Source organism: Hippocampus comes, unplaced genomic scaffold, assembly GCF_001891065.2.
Source record: "Hippocampus comes isolate QL1 unplaced genomic scaffold, H_comes_QL1_v1.1 scaffold155, whole genome shotgun sequence".
NCBI lineage: Eukaryota > Metazoa > Chordata > Actinopteri > Syngnathiformes > Syngnathidae > Hippocampus > Hippocampus comes.
In genome coordinates, this window is record NW_017804967.1 from 1,305,665 (window position 1) to 1,316,022 (window position 10,358).

Below are 10,358 nucleotides of genomic sequence, written 5' to 3' on the forward strand. Positions count from 1 at the left end.
GTTGGTCATTGTGTCATTAGTTAGTGTTTCTGTTAAAAGGACTTTTTGCCCGACCTGTCGAGCTCGGGTCATTCTTTGAAGGGTTTTGCAAAGTGGTCACGTAGCACCCCAAAAAGCATGGAGGCAGGGTGGACTGAACAAAATGTATTGAACAAAAAATACAAACTAAGGCGGACACAAAGACAAAACACAATGACCCGATCTCGACAGGTCGGGCATGGAGTCCTTTTAACAGAAACACTAACAAATGACACAATGACCAACAGGTGTGCCTCTGCAGGAAGAGCCCTACAGTGCCACCTGTTGGTCATAAACAGAACCACCCTAACAGATCTTTATTGCATGGAGCAGGGATGAGCAACTGGTGGCCCCCCACACTTTGAGTGGGCCCTTGATTTGTATTTTTTTTAAACATTTGGGGGATTTTCCGCAAAGGTTGTGCAGTATTCGGAAAATGTTGAAATGTAATGAACATATCTTTTACAAAACATTTCATGAAGCACCTTCGATTTCCTTAGACAAATGTACAATTTACTTTTATCATTCACATATATGCATTGCAACTGATCCCACTGATTGTACAAAGGCACAAAACTTTGAAAAGTAATTGGTATTTAAAATTTATAGTCATGCATTTCAAGATTAAACGAGATTCATAAAGAAAGGAATTTTTAAAACATTTACACATGGGCAAATAAAATCTCAATTTAATCCCTGCCTACACCCTACAAACGTAACAACAAAATGTAACAAGGAGAGTCCTATTAAATGTGTAAAGAATAAATGATAGCGTCTGCTGTGTCGGGTCTGTCTCAGTGACAGACTGAGACTGCGATTGTCTTGTTCTCTGATCAAAACAATGTTGTCTTCTACTCTTATCAAAACCGTGTGTCCCCTCGCGGATATTCCATGAATTGCACATTATTAAACATATTCATTCTGTGTCTTTTATTATTTTTTTCACTTTTAAATGATCCTGCGGACCTGATCGTACCTCCTTGGGGGCCAATTCCGGCCCGTGGGCCGTATGTTTGACACCCTAGACCAGAGCAAGCCTCGACCAGTTGAGGATGTGGAGACCTACTCACTTGAGTTGAAGTAACTGTGTTTGGCTCCAATGAACAAACGTAAGCGCAATTTATTTATTTGTTTATTCACAATTTTAAAGCAAGATCGTTAAAAAAACACGAACAAGAACAACAACAGCATTTAACTTGATCTTACATTAAATTTTCTTTTGTTTTCTTGCTATCACGTTGTTGAACAGTGTGGGATTGAAATATAATTAAAAGATTTGGAAACAAATACTGGTCTTCAAAAATTCCGTGTTGACCTGGATCGAAACAAGTTTACTAAGAAAGTCCAAATAGAAATATAGACTAATCTTTTATTTTGGGTTTGTTCTTTTACCTCTTACCCCAGAGGAGTCAACCAGTCATGAACCTCAATGCACATTCAATGGGAAACCGAAACTGATGTACCGGTAAATGAAAATCTGACACAGTGACTCGGGTTGCAAAGATGTACAGCATTTAGTCACATTTTTTTCCTTTGGCGTAAAATGTCCAAAATAAAACATTGTATTTTATTAATAATTTTGTTTAGTTTACCAAGACACGTGTTGCATTATATAGTATGCACCTCAGCTATGATTCAATATTTTACACAAAAAGGCCGAAAGTATCAACGTCTCTCATTGCAAAACTGAATTCTTGATATCATCAATAAAATAAATTAATGATGACAGCACTGGCTTGGATTATGTAACCTTCTAATCTAATGTAAATGGCAGCAAGTGTTGCAGTCGGCATCTTCAATTTGATGCACGGATCATCACAGTTTATCCCATAGGCTATCTTCCTTTGTGTTTCTTCGATAAATGACAGCAGAATTTAGAGGGGGGTGTAAATTAGTTTTTCTAGCACTTATTTTTTTCGTACTTTCTGTAATCTCCATCGTGGAACTTGTATTGTGTTTTCACGGGGTGAAGAGGGCTCCAATTAAAATTGTGACCTGTGTGCTGCACACAATGACAAACTTCATCAGTGATGTAATCAAGAAGAAATTCTACTTTACAAAAATAATAAATGACAAGTAGTCTTTCTTTTATGTGTATGTGTGGTTTTTTTTTTCATTAACGCTGTCCTATTTTTCAAAGGAAGTCTTCATGACTGTGTTTTTCTTGTGGTTTTCTCACCCACAAGTGAGACACAGCTTCCTCTTGAGGTCGGTAAATTGAAAGAAGAGGAGACCTTTAAACTCCCATTCAGTGGTAAACCGTTAATCGGGTAACACGACACTAACATATCGCAAAATGAATATCAAGAAAGTTTGTTTTATGGGAACCAAACCAGAATGCTATATACAGTAAACACACTTGATCAGCCATTTAAGATTTTCACCGATGCATTTATTTATTTACTACTAATAGTTAAAATAAAAGGTGGTTCTCAGGGGCTAGAAGTCTGCGAGTCTTTTGCCACAAAGGTGGTTTTGTCAGTGGACTGCAAGTGTGAACGAGAACTGTGCATTTGCCGCGTTGCAGCAATGGTGATGTGTTGACCGCATGTTTTAAGCGTACGTTCTTAACAATGCTGAGATGTGGGAAATGGCATGTTCCACACATGAAGACGCTGATCGGCACCTGCAGTGAAGAGCTGGCTCCCGACCTTGTTCAAGGACACGTGCAGAATACGACTTGAATGACCTGGAAAAAAAAAAAAGCAAAAAAAAAAATATATATAAACTCATGGCGACATTCAAGGGAAACTTTGAGAGCTCCGACTGGCGAGCATTTTAAATATGTCATAATTAAAATACCTTGTCGGAAAGCTACATGGTAGAGGTCTGGATTCCAAATGTTGAAAAATGTGACCTCATAACAAGCGTCACTATTTACAGAACCTTGATAAGATGGCGAACGAGACGTAGTGATAAGATCATTTGGAGCAGATTTTTAAAATAATGACTCACCGTTAGCCACTAGCAGTATGCTGGCACCCTCTTGTGGTATGCAAAATGATTGCAAAATTCTATAGCACTTTATCGACAATATTGTGCCCAAAGCGCTTTGTAAAGCTTCACTTACTCACTTATTTAATACATATTCATTTACTGAACCAGAGTGAACAGAAGTGTGTTGACCCAGCAGCGTTAACCTATGGAAAAGGTTGTCCTTTATAGTTGAAAATAGCTTGATTCATCTTCCACAATGCCTCATCGTACCCTGGCCAAGGATACAATCCATGGTGTTTTTTTTCTTGCTTTAATCTGTATTGTGATGTACCAGCTACATAGCCCTAAGCTAACCTATCGATTCTCCATATGCTGCTGTGATGGTGTGAGAGGCCAGCAGTGAAGAAACAAAGACAAAGATAATTGATATGCTTCCTAGCTGGGCTTTATTGACTAACTGCTTAACAATTGAATTTAATGTTCATTAGCCAGCATAATTTTTCATAAACAGCACAAACGATTCCGGGTGTCCCACTCGAAAATAGCGTGCTTTTCTCACGACGCACGTGACACTCCTACATACACTATGTCACGAATATCCAAACGCACGTGTGACCATTCAACATTCCCCTGTGACGCGCCGACGTTTTGACCCATTCTGACTCGAATTCGAAAATTCTCATTTGGTGTTCATTTTAAATGGCATACTCGCATCTCTAGTCAAGTGACCACGGATTCATACACCGCCCTTGTATCATATATACTTTTTGAGTATTATTTGGTGTAAAAAGTGGTTCAATCGAACCCCAGGGAAAATAGACTGCTGAATGAATTGTTCTTTTACCTGAAAGGTGCAAAAGAGGCCTGAGTGAGGGGAAATTCCAATCCCAACAAATGGCGCTGTTATGGGGGCGCCCATGCCCGGTCACCAGGATTCTGGTGGCCTCCACCCAGTTAAGTGAGCAGATCTGCAATCAGAGTTGTTCCAAGAGTCAACGGTGCGTAACGTCATAGTGTCAGCGCTTCAGTGATGCTCAGAGTGTCAATGCACCTGTGAGTTGGTGTCAGCAGACCGGACACAACGGGCCAACTCGGTGTCCCAAATTCGAAGCTTTCCGTCTTCCCACCCTCCACCCGTTGCCATCACATTTCTCTTCCAAGGACACCATCCCATCGCCTGAACGCATACAACCTTGTCAATGCTTCAAAAGATCTTCAGATGTTAAAATTCAGTAGGACTGCACCCCACTTGAGGTAAAAAAAAAAAAAAGATCACTTTATTGATTGACACCTTGACGGCGCTCGGCTGCTTCATTGTGGGGGGGGGCCGGCTAATATGGTTTCTGTCAGAGGGTAAACATGACACAAACATTATTAACGTTTTCTGATGCTGTAAAAATGTGTCGAATAAATATTAAATGTCAACATTTCGTCAACGAATATTTGCGTCATAGCCTGCAACACACGTTTCTATTAGCAGGGCGGGATGTCAGTCAGGGGGCTGAAAAAAAAAAAACACAGCTGCCTTTCATGTACAATTCACCGAGGGTACTTGCTAAGAATGGGAATCTGGGCGGCCAAGAGAAGCATTTTTAAATGGTACACGTGAGCTACGATAGTTAGCACGCTGTGAAAGTGTCCCGTGCTTCGTTCATCTTAGCGGCCGTTATGGCTGTTGCTCATTACGCCATGCGTGTGTAAGTGTGTGCATGTGCGCACGTGTGCGGTAACGGGTCGATCGCGGGAGGCTTGTTGTTCGAAAAGTAGATCTTCCGTCAAGAAAGTTTGGGCACCCCTCCTCGACAAGATGAACTGCAGGGGGTGAAATAAAAACTTTTAATCATGAATGCTCGTTGTGTATTTGTAGCCAACTTAGTCATGTTGATAGCAGGCTAATATGGCTCATGTAGATACATACAGCATGTGTTGCCTTCATGATAAGGCTTTTTATTTTTTTGCGTCTCCAGACATATTTGTTTTTTGTTTATTTTGGTCCAATATGGCTCTTTCAACATTTTGGGTTGCAGACCCCTGGTCTAAACTCATGAAACTTTGCACACACACCAGGGCTAGCAAAATAGTAAATATTTTAGTCAGTCAACGCGTGATTTAAAAAAAAAAAAAAAAAGGCTCAGTAGCGCCCCATTCAATTACTTACTAAAGCAGTCAGGCTGTATGTTTCACCCACATCTAGGAAAATTTGAAGGCTTATGTAACAACCAAGAACAACAATAAAGGCTCCTGCAGCCATATGCTAAACCTAACAAGAAGTTGGCCAATTTGTCATCGCCCTCACCACAAATGCTGGTGTAACTTGACCCAGATGATCATATCTTGTCAAATAATCACATGTTTTATGAGAATCCAGGCATGAGGACAAATAATGAGCTTATTTTTCATCATAGTAGTCACACTGCCTGCTGGCTAAAGGAAACAGGTATTTTTGATGGGTTTTTTCCCCAGCAGCCTTACCAGATCCACCTCATTTTGGTAGAGAAGAATGTTTAGGCTTTCATCATATTAAAACACAAAATTTGTGATTATTTTTTGGAATGCTGTTGCTCTCGCAAGAAAAAACAACATTGATTTTGAGGCTCAAAACATTAATGAAAGATCATGAAACTTTGCATACGCATCAGGCTGATCAAAGTAATAAATTTGTCTTAGTTTATTGTGCAGTTTTTTTAATGGCTCTGTTTTTAGAGTGGTTTGGTTTGTGACCAACAGGTGGCACTGTAGGGCTCTTCCTGCAGTGGCACACCTGTTGGTCATTGTGTCATTAGTTAGTGTTTCTGTTAAAAGGACTTTTTGCCCGACCTGTCGAGCTCGGGTCATTCTTTGAAGGGTTTTGCAAAGTGGTCACGTAGCACCCCAAAAAGCATGGAGGCAGGGTGGACTGAACAAAATGTATTGAACAAAAAATACAAACTAAGGCGGACACAAAGACAAAACACAATGACCCGATCTCGACAGGTCGGGCATGGAGTCCTTTTAACAGAAACACTAACAAATGACACAATGACCAACAGGTGTGCCTCTGCAGGAAGAGCCCTACAGTGCCACCTGTTGGTCATAAACAGAACCACCCTAACAGATCTTTATTGCATGGAGCAGGGATGAGCAACTGGTGGCCCCCCACACTTTGAGTGGGCCCTTGATTTGTATTTTTTTTAAACATTTGGGGGATTTTCCGCAAAGGTTGTGCAGTATAGTTTTAAATTGTAAGATCACCATTCACCAGCAGATGACACGGTCACTGTTTAGTTATTTTGTTGTTTGCTTCAACCCTTTGTTGTTGGGTAAGAATAGTGGATCTTTTATAAAGGAGACATGTATTATGAAAAATTAAATATATTTAGAGCAGGTATTTTGCGCACTTGCACATATTTTGTCCATATTTAAAGTGACATTTTTGTTCTATATCTGGTTAGAGAGTGCATGGTCCTATGTGTCCCCCAATTAATACTGATAAAAAATTGTTGCTCCTCCAGTACTTAAGTTGCCCATCCTTGGCACAAAGTATGCTATGTAATATAAATAATACAGTACTAAAATCCGGTCGTCTCATGCCAAGTAAAAGTACAGTCAGCCTGTACCAGTTGATTGTGCATCTCCACTTTCATGTGCAGTCCAAATCCATTCCTGCAAAAATGATTTAAAAATAAACATATTTTCTCATCAGGCAATCACGGGTGTTTTTGTTTTTCTTATGTTCTATGAACACACCTGTTTTGGCGCATTGAACATGTCTGAACATCTTCTGCGGTTTGCAATGATGCATTGTGTCTTCGGTGTTGCGTTGGTGTCACACACAATCAGCCTGGACTCTGATTGAAATAAATAATTAAATAACGATTACGCTTTGTACATGAAGGGCGTGAATTTAACTGGCAATGGGTGGTTGGGTTTGCACAAGCTTCCTTTTGTTCAGTAGAATGCATGTATTTGCATGTTGAACTGAACCATGTATAACAAACATTTTGCATGAACCTCAAAGCTGTGATCTGGTGCAATGACACAAAAGCCTCACGAAACGCTACCCACAGCTTCAGGGGAAACCATGGTTGCTCCTTTGTTGTTTTGCTTTACTGTTGTATATGTTAGTTGTACCTCCTTGGGGGCCAATTCCGGCCCGTGGGCCGTATGTTTGACACCCTAGACCAGAGCAAGCCTCGACCAGTTGAGGATGTGGAGACCTACTCACTTGAGTTGAAGTAACTGTGTTTGGCTCCAATGAACAAACGTAAGCGCAATTTATTTATTTGTTTATTCACAATTTTAAAGCAAGATCGTTAAAAAAACACGAACAAGAACAACAACAGCATTTAACTTGATCTTACATTAAATTTTCTTTTGTTTTCTTGCTATCACGTTGTTGAACAGTGTGGGATTGAAATATAATTAAAAGATTTGGAAACAAATACTGGTCTTCAAAAATTCCGTGTTGACCTGGATCGAAACAAGTTTACTAAGAAAGTCCAAATAGAAATATAGACTAATCTTTTATTTTGGGTTTGTTCTTTTACCTCTTACCCCAGAGGAGTCAACCAGTCATGAACCTCAATGCACATTCAATGGGAAACCGAAACTGATGTACCGGTAAATGAAAATCTGACACAGTGACTCGGGTTGCAAAGATGTACAGCATTTAGTCACATTTTTTTCCTTTGGCGTAAAATGTCCAAAATAAAACATTGTATTTTATTAATAATTTTGTTTAGTTTACCAAGACACGTGTTGCATTATATAGTATGCACCTCAGCTATGATTCAATATTTTACACAAAAAGGCCGAAAGTATCAACGTCTCTCATTGCAAAACTGAATTCTTGATATCATCAATAAAATAAATTAATGATGACAGCACTGGCTTGGATTATGTAACCTTCTAATCTAATGTAAATGGCAGCAAGTGTTGCAGTCGGCATCTTCAATTTGATGCACGGATCATCACAGTTTATCCCATAGGCTATCTTCCTTTGTGTTTCTTCGATAAATGACAGCAGAATTTAGAGGGGGGTGTAAATTAGTTTTTCTAGCACTTATTTTTTTCGTACTTTCTGTAATCTCCATCGTGGAACTTGTATTGTGTTTTCACGGGGTGAAGAGGGCTCCAATTAAAATTGTGACCTGTGTGCTGCACACAATGACAAACTTCATCAGTGATGTAATCAAGAAGAAATTCTACTTTACAAAAATAATAAATGACAAGTAGTCTTTCTTTTATGTGTATGTGTGGTTTTTTTTTTCATTAACGCTGTCCTATTTTTCAAAGGAAGTCTTCATGACTGTGTTTTTCTTGTGGTTTTCTCACCCACAAGTGAGACACAGCTTCCTCTTGAGGTCGGTAAATTGAAAGAAGAGGAGACCTTTAAACTCCCATTCAGTGGTAAACCGTTAATCGGGTAACACGACACTAACATATCGCAAAATGAATATCAAGAAAGTTTGTTTTATGGGAACCAAACCAGAATGCTATATACAGTAAACACACTTGATCAGCCATTTAAGATTTTCACCGATGCATTTATTTATTTACTACTAATAGTTAAAATAAAAGGTGGTTCTCAGGGGCTAGAAGTCTGCGAGTCTTTTGCCACAAAGGTGGTTTTGTCAGTGGACTGCAAGTGTGAACGAGAACTGTGCATTTGCCGCGTTGCAGCAATGGTGATGTGTTGACCGCATGTTTTAAGCGTACGTTCTTAACAATGCTGAGATGTGGGAAATGGCATGTTCCACACATGAAGACGCTGATCGGCACCTGCAGTGAAGAGCTGGCTCCCGACCTTGTTCAAGGACACGTGCAGAATACGACTTGAATGACCTGGAAAAAAAAAAAAGCAAAAAAAAAAATATATATAAACTCATGGCGACATTCAAGGGAAACTTTGAGAGCTCCGACTGGCGAGCATTTTAAATATGTCATAATTAAAATACCTTGTCGGAAAGCTACATGGTAGAGGTCTGGATTCCAAATGTTGAAAAATGTGACCTCATAACAAGCGTCACTATTTACAGAACCTTGATAAGATGGCGAACGAGACGTAGTGATAAGATCATTTGGAGCAGATTTTTAAAATAATGACTCACCGTTAGCCACTAGCAGTATGCTGGCACCCTCTTGTGGTATGCAAAATGATTGCAAAATTCTATAGCACTTTATCGACAATATTGTGCCCAAAGCGCTTTGTAAAGCTTCACTTACTCACTTATTTAATACATATTCATTTACTGAACCAGAGTGAACAGAAGTGTGTTGACCCAGCAGCGTTAACCTATGGAAAAGGTTGTCCTTTATAGTTGAAAATAGCTTGATTCATCTTCCACAATGCCTCATCGTACCCTGGCCAAGGATACAATCCATGGTGTTTTTTTTCTTGCTTTAATCTGTATTGTGATGTACCAGCTACATAGCCCTAAGCTAACCTATCGATTCTCCATATGCTGCTGTGATGGTGTGAGAGGCCAGCAGTGAAGAAACAAAGACAAAGATAATTGATATGCTTCCTAGCTGGGCTTTATTGACTAACTGCTTAACAATTGAATTTAATGTTCATTAGCCAGCATAATTTTTCATAAACAGCACAAACGATTCCGGGTGTCCCACTCGAAAATAGCGTGCTTTTCTCACGACGCACGTGACACTCCTACATACACTATGTCACGAATATCCAAACGCACGTGTGACCATTCAACATTCCCCTGTGACGCGCCGACGTTTTGACCCATTCTGACTCGAATTCGAAAATTCTCATTTGGTGTTCATTTTAAATGGCATACTCGCATCTCTAGTCAAGTGACCACGGATTCATACACCGCCCTTGTATCATATATACTTTTTGAGTATTATTTGGTGTAAAAAGTGGTTCAATCGAACCCCAGGGAAAATAGACTGCTGAATGAATTGTTCTTTTACCTGAAAGGTGCAAAAGAGGCCTGAGTGAGGGGAAATTCCAATCCCAACAAATGGCGCTGTTATGGGGGCGCCCATGCCCGGTCACCAGGATTCTGGTGGCCTCCACCCAGTTAAGTGAGCAGATCTGCAATCAGAGTTGTTCCAAGAGTCAACGGTGCGTAACGTCATAGTGTCAGCGCTTCAGTGATGCTCAGAGTGTCAATGCACCTGTGAGTTGGTGTCAGCAGACCGGACACAACGGGCCAACTCGGTGTCCCAAATTCGAAGCTTTCCGTCTTCCCACCCTCCACCCGTTGCCATCACATTTCTCTTCCAAGGACACCATCCCATCGCCTGAACGCATACAACCTTGTCAATGCTTCAAAAGATCTTCAGATGTTAAAATTCAGTAGGACTGCACCCCACTTGAGGTAAAAAAAAAAAAAAGATCACTTTATTGATTGACACCTTGACGGCGCTCGGCTGCTTCATTGTGGGGGGGGGCCGGC

At 40.2% G+C, this 10,358-nt stretch overlaps 3 long non-coding RNA genes across 3 annotated transcripts in view; all 3 read right to left on the bottom strand.

The window, feature by feature from the left end:
• Window positions 1–6,809, bottom strand: part of LOC109527404 (uncharacterized) — a 21,702-nt gene extending 14,893 nt beyond the window's left edge. The window contains exons 1-2 of the long non-coding RNA XR_002170519.1: window positions 6,682–6,809; window positions 6,552–6,597 (exon numbers count right to left, since the gene is read on the bottom strand). This is a non-coding gene — a long non-coding RNA (uncharacterized LOC109527404). The remainder of the gene's footprint in view (window positions 1–6,551; window positions 6,598–6,681) is intronic.
• Window positions 2,134–4,027, bottom strand: LOC109527410 (uncharacterized). Its single transcript, XR_002170528.1, has 3 exons — window positions 4,007–4,027; window positions 3,800–3,923; window positions 2,134–2,707 (listed from the first exon to the last, which is right to left on the bottom strand). It is a non-coding gene; the product is annotated as an uncharacterized LOC109527410 (long non-coding RNA).
• A 1,395-nt stretch (window positions 6,810–8,204) lies between the features above and the next one.
• Window positions 8,205–10,098, bottom strand: LOC109527416 (uncharacterized). The gene is made up of 3 exons (XR_002170529.1): window positions 10,078–10,098; window positions 9,871–9,994; window positions 8,205–8,778 (listed from the first exon to the last, which is right to left on the bottom strand). It is a non-coding gene; the product is annotated as an uncharacterized LOC109527416 (long non-coding RNA).
• Between the last annotated feature and the right edge of the window lie 260 nt (window positions 10,099–10,358).